Here is a 12,881-nt window from a genome sequence, read left to right on the forward strand (position 1 = left end):
ATACCACCACTGCTCGGTGTAGCAGAGGCAGACTATACTCAGCAATGTGGTGTGGGTCAGCATTGTAGGGAGATTACAAGCTCTTGAAGCAAAATTAGCGATCCATGACCTTTAAGCACCAAACATGCAAACTTTTGATGCTAGTGGTTTTCCAATGCAACTAATAATTGGATTTTGCTGAAGGTGAATAGCAAATCCAGAACAGAGTGAATAGAAGCACATATCAGAAACAGTTCTGCAACGTGACCCACGTCAGTCAAAAATACTGTCAGCTCCATATGAACAAATATCTGATGCCAAAGAATTTTAGAAATCACTAGCCACTCATTCCACTGATGGCAGATCTCTTCTTCAGTGAGCTGACTTTAAATATGCCAACTTTTTTAAAATATCAGCCCAATGTTTTCTCCTTAACTGTGACAGAACGATAGTCAAAGGGCTCATGTGCCTCAAAAGAGTTGAAGACCAATATCACAGGAACGTTTTATAATTTAATGGGGGGAAAATGTATTTTTTTCATTTATTTTGGATTAGATAGAACTACTGAATGCATTTTAAGTAGACCATTGTGTAAAAGTCAAGATACTAACTATTTTTATCTGCAATCTGCAGAATACCTCTCCAAACATCACGTTTCTTGATATGCTCATTATTATTCAAAACCACAAAGGCCTAAAAGGATGAAGATAATTATACACTGCCCTCAGTTTAACGAGCTGTACCCCAAATACAAACAGTGACAAGGAATTAATACGACTGAAACATTTTACTTCAGTTTTAATCCAAGTGATAGATACGGAAAGTTTGGGAGAGCATGTTGCGAGAGCTGAACAGTAGGTCCGTTTTAGACCTTAAATTGCAGATTAAGAGAAATCCTTTAAAAATCATATTGCACATGCTGTGAACTTCCACCATCACACACCACCTTCTCTTTCTCCACATTGTGACCAGAGCAGCTGAAGGTGGTGTGCAATGGTGGGAGTTCACAGCACGTGCAACATGATTTTTGAAGGATTATTCCTTAATCTGCAGCATTGTTGAACATGGCGAATATACTCCATTTATTACCTTTTAGCAAGTTATACTAAATCTCTATAAGACACCATGGATTTGTCTTCAGCTGGAATATTGTGCTCATTACTGGGCATCACACTTTTGGAAAGATGGCCAAACCTTACAGAGGGGGCAGGAAAGATTTATTAGAATGATACCAGGGATGAGGGACTTTGGTCATGTGGAAAACTGGAGAAGCAGGGCTAGTTCTCATTACTTACAGCAGAGAGGGTCAAGGAGAGTTTTAATAGAGCAACTGTTTACAATGGCATAAAGGGTCAGTAATCAGGGGACATGTATTTAAGGTGATTGGCAAAAGAAGGAGAGACAATCTGAGGAAACATTCTTTTTCTGTGTTTCAGTCCATAGTTCCATGAAAGTGGCATTGCAGGTGGATAAGATAGTCAAGAAGTAGAAGAGTTGTCCGGTCATGTTACAGTAGTATAAAACTTCAGTTGGGCCACATTTGGAATAGTGTGTGCAGTTCCGGTCGCCACACTACCAGAAGGACCAGAAGCGCTTTGAAGAGCATGCAAAGAAGGTTTACTAGGATGCTGCCTGATCTGGAGGGTGTTAGTTACGAGGAGAGATTGAATAAACTCGGATTGTTTTTGGTGGAAAGACAGAGGCTGAGGGGAGACCTGATTGAGGTCTCCAAAATTACAAGAGATAGACACAGGGTGAATAGTCAGAAGCCTTTTCCCAGGGTGGAAGATGCAATTACAAGGGGGCACAGGTTCAAGGCAAGAGGGGGAAAGTTTAGGAGAGATGTGCGGGGAAAGTTTTTCACACATAGGGTGGTGGGTGCCCAAACGTTGCCAGTGGAGATGGTAGAGGGAGGCATGATAGCAACATTTTAAGATGTATCTTGATAGACACACAAACAGGTGGGGAATGGAGGGGTACAGATCATTTAGGCAATAAGTAGTAGGTCTAAATAAGGAATCTGGATTGGCACAGGCTTGGTGGGCCAAAGGGTCTATTCCTGTGCTGAAATGGTCAATGTTCTTTCTTCTTAACACAGTTGGTGTATTCTGGAAAGCAGACCCTGATATGGTAGCGGAAGCAACAAATTCAATTGTAATATTAAGAGAATTTACCTTTGAAAGGGGAAAAAGCAGGGGAGGAGTGTAACAGCAACATTTGCAGATGATACTAAAATAGGTGGGAAAGCAGGCAGTGAAGAGGAGATAAAGATTTTACAAACGGATATGGATAGGCTAGGATAAAATGGATAGGTTAGGAAATTGGGTCAAAATTTGGCAGATGGAGTTTAACGTGGATAGGCGTGATGTCATCCCTTTTGGACAAAAAAAATAGAAGGCAAATTATTATCTCAATGGAAAGCAGATTCAAAATGCGTCTGGGCAGAATCTTTGTTCATGAATTGCAGAAAATCAGTATGCAGGTAGAGCATGTAATAAAAAAGGAAAATGGGATGTTTGTGTTTATTGCAAAAGGACTGGAGTATAAAAATAGATAAGTATTGTTGCAATCGTATAGGATGTCGGTGACACCACATCAGGAGTATCATGTCCATTTTTGATCTCCTTATTTGAGGAAGGATGTGGTGGCATTGGAGGCAGGTCAGAGTAGGGTCACCAGATTGATTCAGGGGATAAAAGGGTTGACGTATGAGGAGAGATTAAATGGTTTGGGTTTATACTCGCTGGCATTTAGAAGAATGAAGTGGGATCTGGTCGAGGTATATAAAATACTAAACGGGATTGATAAAGTAAACATAGACCAAATGTTCCCCCTTGTTTGGTGAGGAGGAACTACTTCGCGGAGAGGGTAGTGTATTTGTGGAACTCGCTGCCCCATTGTACGGTGAGTCTGTACTCACCAGCTCCAAGCTACATTTAACTTGTGTCGTGCAGAAAATGAGACTTAAACCACTACCCTTTCTCCCAAATCACTCACGCCTTCAATATACTCCAGCCCTCTTTGCATCTCCTTTACCTTTTCACCCATCCACTCTTACAGTTAATCTATCGCTCCCTCCTTTTCGAACCAAGTGTGCTGGCACACAACATGAAGAAAAACAGTTGAACTTTATCGGTTTAGATTTTGAAATCTGCCATCTTATTTTTCAAAATTTTTTTAAGAAATGCTACTGCTAAATGCTAGATACTACAGAATTCCAGTAGTACAACAGGCTGAATGACAGTGCATAATCTAGATAGACGTTCAGTCTTAAAAATTCAAATTCAGTCCAGCATCAGAACCCTGGCTGGAAGAATCCGGACTAGGCTTTCAAATGAATACTTTGAATGAAGACATTATGCAAATGTAACCAAATTATTGAGATTTTGGTCTTACTTTAAGTTGGATAACTTTCAGCTGCAGAATGGCAGTTTTGTTTCCCAGAAGGCATTTCTCTTCCCAACCTTCCCAACCTCCCCCCCCCCCCCCCCCCCCCCAGCTCTCTCCCACCCAGTCTGGTTCTCCTCTTACCCCCTCCTTGTGGTTCCCCCCCCCTCTGTGGCTCTCTCTTCTCCCCCCCTCCCCCCCATGCCTCTCTCTTCCACGCACCCCCCAACCCCACATGGCTCGCTCTCCTCCCCCCCCCCCCTCGCATGTGATTCCCCCGTGGCACTCTCTTTCTCTCCCTCCCCCATGGCTCTCTCTCTCTCTTTCCCCCTCCCCGGCTCTTTCACTCCCCCCCACAATCCCTGTGGCTCCGCTCCCCCTCCTTGTGGCTCTCACTCTCTCCACCACCCCCCATCACCTGTGGCTCTCTTCCCCCCCCCCCACCCCCACCCCCCCATGCACCTCTCTTCCCACCCCCTCACAACTGGGCTCTCTCGCCCCATCTGTGGCTCTCTTTCCCCCCCCCCTCCCCATGGCTCTCTCTCTCTTCATTCCCCCCAACCCTGTGACTATTTTTCTCTCTCCCCAATCCCTCTGGCTCTTCTAACCCCCCACCCCCAATGTGGCTGTCACTCTCTCCCCATTTCCCCCCTCTCATCATTCATTTGTGGCTCTCTCTCTCTCTTTTCCCTCTCACATGGCTCCCTCTTCCAGCAGCCCCCCCCCCCCCCCCCATGGCTCTCTCTCTTTCCCCCTTCCACTCCATGGCTCTCTCTCCCACACATTCTCGTCTATATCTTCCCACTCTCCCCACGTCTCTTCCCCCCCCCCATCCCACTGCCTGCCCTGTTTCAAATTCAAAAATCAACACGACAGTATGACAGAAAGGCGAGACTTATTTTTATTGAACAGATGACTGCCACAGAATTGCCCATCTTTCCAGCAAGAGCTAATAATTAAATAACTTATGAGTAACACAAATTTGAAGCAATTGCTGAATGCAATATAAAGCAAGATAAATGGTCACTGAGGATAAGCATAAACAAAATATAACAAAAATATACAGGAGTACAAAGACTATTAATATTATCTATTAATTTATTAGCGGTGACTTTTTGAGGGTTTGGCCTTTAACTGTCAATCACTTAAACAATTTAAATTCAGGGTGGAGTTGGAAGGAGAGAGATTCCAGCATATTCCCCAACAGACCAGTTTTTCAAGTGGTTCGTTAATTTTATTCAATCTTATTTGGATTGTAAATATTTGAAGTATATTCAGCCAAATTGAACTTTGTATTTACTTTCCCAACCCCTCTTGTTGGACAAGGGTTGAAGCAAGCCGTATTCTTGCTACTGCAAAGTTTCAAAATGCATTTATGTCTCTTCTTCAGATATTTAGGAAGTTAGTCACATAAAGCTACAAGTACAAGGGAGCGCTGCGATAACATAATCAATTTAGTGATATTTGCAAAGACCAATAAAATGGTAATTCCAAATTCCAGTCAGGTGAAATTATGCAAACAGCGACAGGTAAAGATTTATGGTACATTTGTGATATTCTGCATTTCACATTTTGTACTTCGATCAGTTCTCATTGCACAAATTTTGATGAAGGGAATAATTCTGGGCAACTGTACAAGGAAGTTAATTGGGAAAATGCTACTGAAACACACCGCTGTACTGTATGAATGACCAACGTGGCAATCACTTCAAGCACAAATATTTTGTTTGCTCTGGAGGAAAACTTGCTGAGAAATAAAAGCTCTACTGTCATTACAAGTATTTCACATTGGATAGGGATTTGTGTTTACTCCCTAGAAACTGTAACTGATGCCATCACTTCACGGCGGTCTTTTCCCATCGCTGATGGAATGTAGTTTACAGACAGTACAAACTCCTGAGAGTAAATACAAATACTCCTCCTTAACCAGGTTTTAAAAAAATCAAAGTCTCAGTTTGTTGTTGAACTATGTTGATTCAGGTTTTTCTTTGTACCTTTTAAACCTATTCTTCCCCAGTGATAGATTCCATAGCAACCAAATCTATACACTGGATCTGAAACTCAACTTAATTTGTGTACTCTAAAAGGTATGGGTGCAGGGCGAGGTGCATGGTTGGCGATAATCCTCCATTTATTATGAATTGCAACTTTAGTGCGTTGAATTCTACTGAATCTCATCCTTTCAAAAAATGGCTAATTATTAAGCATAGCAAAGAGTGCAAGCATGATATGGAACAAATCAGTGCTCTATGGGATTTTACACATCCATTCTGGCCAACAATTCAGAATTTAAAGGGTTAATTTTTTTAAAATCGCAAATCTTTTATCATTTACTATTTATATCGCAAAGTTGTAGTAAACAGTAATGTTCAAAAAGATCTGCACACTGATCTGACAGTTTGCCAATTTCCCACGTTATAAACAAGGTTTCCAGAAAAGCAATTCAAAAGGCCATTATTTCTGCTCAATTCCTCATAACGGCAATGTAATGCCATATCGAACACAAGATACAAACCAATTTCATTTTTATATAAGGTGTTTTGTTTAAAAAAACACTGACTTCAGAATACAAAAAGTAAACCACAGGTTACACAAAGCAGTCGTCTAAAAATGCTGCTAAATTTCTTTGCTAAGTATGCAGGACGTACCAACACTCCAATTGTACCCGAAAAAGGATCAGTGTTTAATTGCATGCCAATATTATGTATCATTCTCCGAAATGGCCATCTGTTAGCATCAAGGAATAAGGAACAGAAAAAATTATATTAATTTAGGTACTTCCTGCTGTTTCGTCAGCCCATGCATCATCTATTACGCAGTGTAGCTGGACTATTCATGACCACTTTGAGAGTGATACATCAGTACACCAAGAAATGTAAAGGCATTGCTTTACATCCCTCACCATAGCTTACTAGGTACAATTTCCTCATCAGGCTGTCATTTTCTTGTTTGATTTTTGTACTTTTTAAAATTACCATTATTTCACTTTTTTTGTATCTTTTTCAAGTTGCCAGGCAATGAATAGTGGATATTCAATGCTTGGGCCTCAGCTATTAACAATTCACATTAATAAATAATGTGTCAAAGTTTGCTGATGACACCAAACTAAGAAAGTAAGCTGTGGGGAGGGCACAAAGACCGCAAAGAGATGTAGATAGGTTAAAGTGTTGGCAACAAAGATGACAAATTGAATATAACGTAGGGAATTGTGAATTTATTCACTTCAGTCATAAGAATAGAAAAACAGATTTTTATTTTTTAAAAGGTGAGGAACTTGTAAATGTTGCTGTTCAGGGCGGCACGGTGGCACAGTGGTGAGCACATCTGCCTACGGCAGGGAGGACCCGGATTCGATCCCGGCCCACTGTCCATGTGGAGTTTGCACATTCTCCCAGTGTCTGCTTGGGTTTCACCCCCACAATCCAAAGATGTGAAGGTTAGGTGGATTAGCCGTGCTAAATTGCCCCTTAACTGGAAAAAAAATAGTAAGAAGTCTCACAACACCAGGTTGTAGTCGAACAGGTTTGTTTCAAACACTAGCTTTTGGAGCACTGCTCCTTCTTCAGATTCACCTGAGGAAGGAACAATGCTCCGAAAGCTAGTGTTTGAAACAAACCGGTTAGACTTTAACCTGGTGTTGTAAGACTTCTTACTGTGCTCACCCCAGTCCAACGCCGGTATCTCCTCATCATGGAAAAAATAATTGGGTACACTAAATTTTTTTTAAATTGTTCAGAGACTTGGATGTGCTTGCATAAGGAATGCACAGTTAGCATGTAGATGCAGCAAGCAATTAGGTAGTCAAATGACATGTTTGCCTTATTGTAAGGAAACTGGGGTACATAAATAAAGAAGTCTTACAACTATTCTACCAGATTTTGGTGAGACCATATCTCGAATACTGTGTATAGTTTTGTTTTGCACATTTAAGAAAGGATATACTCACATTTGAGCGTATACAGCAAAGGTTTATTAAAGTGGCCCATGGGATGAGGGGGTTGTCTTGTGGTGAAATCCAGAGTAAATTGGGCTTATATTCTCTGGAGTTGAGAAAAATGCAGGGCAATCTAAAACATGGGGAGTGTAAAACATGAGGGCACTGTAACAGGATAAGGGGCCGATGGAAACTAGTTGCAGAACTACGCCATTTAGCCCTTTGAACCTGCTCTGCCATTCCATAGAACTACTACAGTGCAGAAGGAGGCCATTGGACCCATTGAGTCTGCATCAACCCTCCGGAAGAGCACCTTAACTCCTAGGCCCACTCCACTGCCATATCCCCATCTAACCTGCACATCTTTGGGCTGTGGGGGGAAATCGGAGCACCCAGAGGAAACATGGGAGAAAATGCTAACTCCACACAGTCACATAAGGAATTGAACCCAATGCCCTGGCGTTGTGAGGCAACAGTGCTAACCACAGTGCCACAATTCAATGGTGCACTCACCTGCATGGGAAACACAGGGCAGGGTGGATTGTGGCTCGAGGAGGAAGAGCTCTCCCACTAACTGCAGGGCTGATAACCATGTTGTATAAAACGTAGGCCAGACGGGAACCAACCAGAGGGAGAGGACTCGGTGAAGTATAACCGGGCCCCATTTAAATAGTTGTGCTTATAAATTAACATCTTCTTTTGTTTACTCATCGGACTCTCCTCGCCTTTATTAAACTGGCGACAAGATAAATTGGAACTGTCGACTTGCAACCCTGCTGACGGAGCCACTTCTCTATGACTTTGCTTCTTGGACAAAGGTACGGTGTGCAGTGTTTCACTGGCTTTGTTTGGTCGATTGGATGCTTTGGACCCTGTTGAATCCTGGAATCAGTACGCGGAACGCCAGAGTTACAACATTACCGACAACGAGCACTAGACTGTGATCCTACTGATGGCCTGTGGAGCCCACATTAAAGCGGAGTTAAGGACGTTTCCGGTGCGCCGGATAAGGTAGCATGTGACCAACTGAGGTTGTCGTTCCTGCGAAAGGGCAACCTTTGGTTCTGAAAGATCTTCACGCGGCAAACCCGGGTGTCTCAAAGATGAAAATGCTGGCCAGTTGGACACTCTGGCTGCCGGGAATCAACACAGACCTTGAGGTGGTAGCCCAGCGTTTGTCAAGAACATCAAAAGTCTCCGGCAGGAGCGGCCAAGACATCCCCGAAGACGTTTTTAGGATCCACGTTTCTCATCTTGCCGGATGCACAAAGTGCCTGGTGGTCCACAAAATTACGTCCATCACCTCCCGCGCAACCGTCGAACGGTTGTGCACCTCTTTTTCAGCCCACAGCATACTGAAGGTTCTCATTACCAACAATGGGACCTTGTTACCAGCGAGGAGTTTGCTGCATTCGAGAAAGGAAATTACATTCACCATGTTCGCACTGCTCCTCATCATCCGGCCTCATATGGACTGGCGGAGAATGCCATACAGACGGTGAAGCGGGGCGAAGAAACAAACCACAGGTTCGATGGATACCAGGCTGACACCTTTTCTGTTCTCACATGGAACTACCTCTCAAGCGGTGACTGGGATGGCCCCGGCCAAAATGTTGATGGGTCGCCGACTCTAAACTCGGTTGGGCTTATTGCTCCCCGGCACTGGCCGTACACAAGATTTACGAGGGCGTTGCCTGACTAGGCATTGTCTTCTACAGCATTTTGCACCTGAGGAAACGGTCTACCCATAACTTTGGTGAAGGTCCTCGCTGGCTCCCAGGGTTCTCGTTTGCCAATCCAGTCCTGTATCATAGCAGGTCAATGTTCGAGGTCAGCTGATGAACCGTGCTTGGAGGTTCGCCACTCTGGAGGTTCCTCGCGCGAACTCTACCCTGGTCCCACCGGTTGCTCCAGTTCAGAAGCCTGTGCATCTGGTTACCTCATCATCTTTTTCTTGCGATATGGAGATGTCCGACATCTGGTCGTCTGAAATGAAGACTCAGACCTCTGAGGTCTCTGACTTAGACATGTAGGTTAACTGCCTTTGGATGGTTCTCCACCCAGACTTTCCAGCTGCAAGCATCGCTCTCCGGCCAGGTATACGGCGGCTGTCCCGGTCTCACTGTCTGGCAGAGATGTGCCGAAACCAAAGCATCTGCATCATCCGCCGCCTGCTGGGACTACCCAGGTTTCTTTTGTTCCTTCCCTGTCATCAGTGTTTTTGACTTCTCCTGCTCTTCATCTTCAGTGGGCGTCTTCGAACTTCGGCGGGCGGGGGGGGCGGAAAGAGCGATAACCTGCAGGGGACGTGTAATGATGGTACCCATGTCGATGATCTGGCTTGTCTTGCAGAGATTGCCGTGTTCCAGATCATCGACATGGGTACCACCATCTGCACGTCTTGAGAGATTGCTCCCCGGAGCATGGAAACTATGACATCTTCTTCGCAGCCTTCAACACGTCATCGATGAAGACCAACATCTTGCCAAGGTCATCCCCACTCTTGCCTTCAAACAACTGCGCAACCTGAAATAGACCATAGTTTGCAGCAAACTATCCAGCCTTCAGAACAGCGACCACAACACCACACAACCCTGCCATGGCAATCTCTGCAAGACGTGCCAGATCATCTACATGGATACCACTATTACACGCAAGAACACCACGCACGTGGTATATACTCGTGCAAATTGGCCAACGTTGTCTACCTCGTATGCTGCAGGAAAGGACGTCCAGAAGCGTGGTACATTGGCGAGACCATGCAGACGTTGCAACAACGGATGAACGGATATCACGCGACAATCGCCAGGCAGGAATGTTCCCTTCCAGTCGGGGAATATTTCAGCAGCCAAGGGCATTCAGCCTCTGATCTTCGGCTAAGCGTTCTCCAAGGCAGCCTTCAGGACGTGCAACAATGCAGAATCGCCGAGCAGAAACTTATAGCCACGTTCCGCAAATGAGTCCGGCCTCAACCGGGACCTTGGATTCATGTCGCATTACATTCACCCCCCCACCATCTGGCCTGGGCTTGCGAAATCCTATCAACTGTCCTGGCTTGAGACAATTCACACCTCTTTAACCTATGATTATCCCTCTCTCCAGTTGCTCCGTCTGGACCTGTAAAGACTTAATTACCTGCAAAGACTTGCATGCAAAGTGTCGTCTTGCATCATTGACTTTGTCTATACAGTAGTCCCCCGTTATACCGCGCTCCGCAATACCGCGGTTCGCGATATACCGCGGGGGGGCTTATGGACCCCAACTGTCAATTGTGTCAATTTCAGCGGCCGGCTGATTGCTTCAGTGAGAGAGCAGCTTCCCTCTCCGGATCAAAGTGAGCCGGCCGCTGAAATTGACACTGCCGGCTGCTCTCTCCCTCCAATCCAACTTTTAAGTTTTAATGTTTCTGATTGGAGGGAGAGAGCAGCCGGCAGTGTCAATTTCAGCGGCCGGCTCACTTTGATCCGGAGAGGGAAGCTGCTCTCTCACTGAAGCAATCAGCCGGCTGCTGAAATTGACACTGCCGGCTGCTCTCTCCCTCCAATCAGTACCCCAGCAGCCACAGCCTGCATCCCAGCAGCCACAGTACCCCAGCCTGAACCCCAGCAGCCACAGCCTGCACCCCAGCAGCCACAGTACCCCAGCAGCCACAGCCTGAACCCCAGCAGCCACAGCCTGAGCCCCAGCAGCCACAGTACCCCAGCAGCCACAGCCTGCACCCCAGCAGCCACAGAGCCCCAGCAGCCACAACCTGAACCCCAGCAGCCACAGCCTGCACCCCAGCAGCCACAGTACCCCAGCAGCCACAGTACCCCAGCAGCCACAGTACCCCAGCAGCCACAGCCTGAACCCCAGCAGCCACAGTACCCCAGCAGCCACACCCTGAAGCCCAGCAGCCACGGCCTGTACCCCAGCAGCCACGGCCTGTACCCCAGGAGCCACAGCCTGTACCCCAGCAGCCACAGCCTGAACCCCAGCAGCCACAGCCTGAACCCCAGCAGCCACAGCCTGAACCCCAGCTACAGAGGGGAGGGGCGATGTGAGACCATGCTGGTCTTGCAGAGGCCCGTATGACCTCCTCCTGTGTTCTCTGCTCTCTCCCTCCAATCAGCCGGCAGTGTCAATTTCAGCGGCCGGCTCACTTTGATCCGGAGAGGGAAGCTGCTCTCTCACTGAAACAATCAGCCGGCCGCTGAAATTGACACAGCCCGCTGCTCTCTCCCTCCAATCAGAAACATTAAAACTTAAAAGTTGGATTGGAGGGAGAGAGCAGCCGGCAGTGTCAATTTCAGCGGCCGGCTGATTGTTTCAGTGAGAGAGCAGCTTCCCTCTTCGGATCAAAGTGAGCCGGCCGCTGAAATTGACACTGTTTTAATTAGATCCACGATGGGGGTTTTAAATTTATTTAAAAAGCTATGCTAGCGCTTCCCATTGTGAGTCTACGGGGGTCTGACCTCTCCCCCCGCCCCCCGTAGACTCTCAATGGGAAGCGCTAGCATAGATTTTTAAATACATTTAAAACCCCCATCGTGGATATCCGCGGCTCGGTTGCAACGCGGGTGGCTGTCTTGGACACCAACACCCGCGTTATAAAGGGGGACTACTGTATATATGTTTCTGGAACCCACCGCTCCATTCACTTGAAGAAGGAGCTGTGCTCCGAAAGCTAGTGAATTTAGAAGGATGAGGGGGGATCTTATAGAGACATTTAAAATTATGAAGGGAATAGATAGGATAGATGCGGGCAGGTTGTTTCCACTGGCGGGTAAAAGCAGAACTAGGGGACATAGCCTCAAAATAAGGGGAAGTAGATTTAGGACTGAGTTTAGGAGGAACTTCTTCACCCAAAGGATTGTGAATCTATGGAATTCCTTGCCCAGTGAAGCAGTTGAGGCTCCTTCATTACATGTTTTTAAGGTAAAGATAGATAGTTTTTTTAAGAATAAAGGGATTAAGGGTTATGGTGTTCGGGCCGGAAAGTGGAGCTGAGTCCACAAAAGATCAGCCATGATCTAATTGAATGGCGGAGCAGGCTCGAGGGGCCAGATGGCCTACTCCTGCTCCTAGTTCTTATGTTCTTATGAAACAAACCTGTTGGACTTTAACCTGGTGTTGTAAAACTTCTTACTGCACTTCTTAAATACATTCAATGATTTGGCTTCCACAGCCTTCTATGGTAGATAATGCCATTGGTTCACCACTCTGAGTGAAGAGGTTTCTCGTCATCTCAGTCCTAAATGGCCTATCCTGTATCCTGAGACCGTAACCCCTTGTTCTAGATGCTCCAGCCAGAGGAAACAACAATCCTGTATCCAGTCTGACAAGCCCGGTCAGAATTATATAGGATTCAATTTGATCTCCTCTCATTCTTCTAAATTCCAGTGAATACAGACCCAGTCGACCCAATCGGTCCTCATACGGCAATCCTGCCATCCCAGGAATTAGTCCGATGAACATTTGCTGCACTCCCTCTATGGCAAATATATCCTTTCTTAGATAAAGAGACCAAAACTGCACACAATACTCCAGGTGTGGTCTCACTAAGGCCTTGCACAGCCGCGGTAAGACACCCTTGCTCCTG

At 45.8% G+C, this 12,881-nt stretch overlaps 1 protein-coding gene across 10 annotated transcripts in view; it reads right to left on the reverse strand.

The window, feature by feature from the left end:
• Positions 1–12,881, reverse strand: part of si:ch211-278j3.3 (E3 ubiquitin-protein ligase RNF19A) — a 123,951-nt gene that overhangs the window by 67,987 nt on the left and 43,083 nt on the right. The gene's annotated exons all lie outside the window — the stretch shown is intronic.

This window comes from Scyliorhinus canicula, chromosome 6 (assembly GCF_902713615.1).
Source record: "Scyliorhinus canicula chromosome 6, sScyCan1.1, whole genome shotgun sequence".
NCBI lineage: Eukaryota > Metazoa > Chordata > Chondrichthyes > Carcharhiniformes > Scyliorhinidae > Scyliorhinus > Scyliorhinus canicula.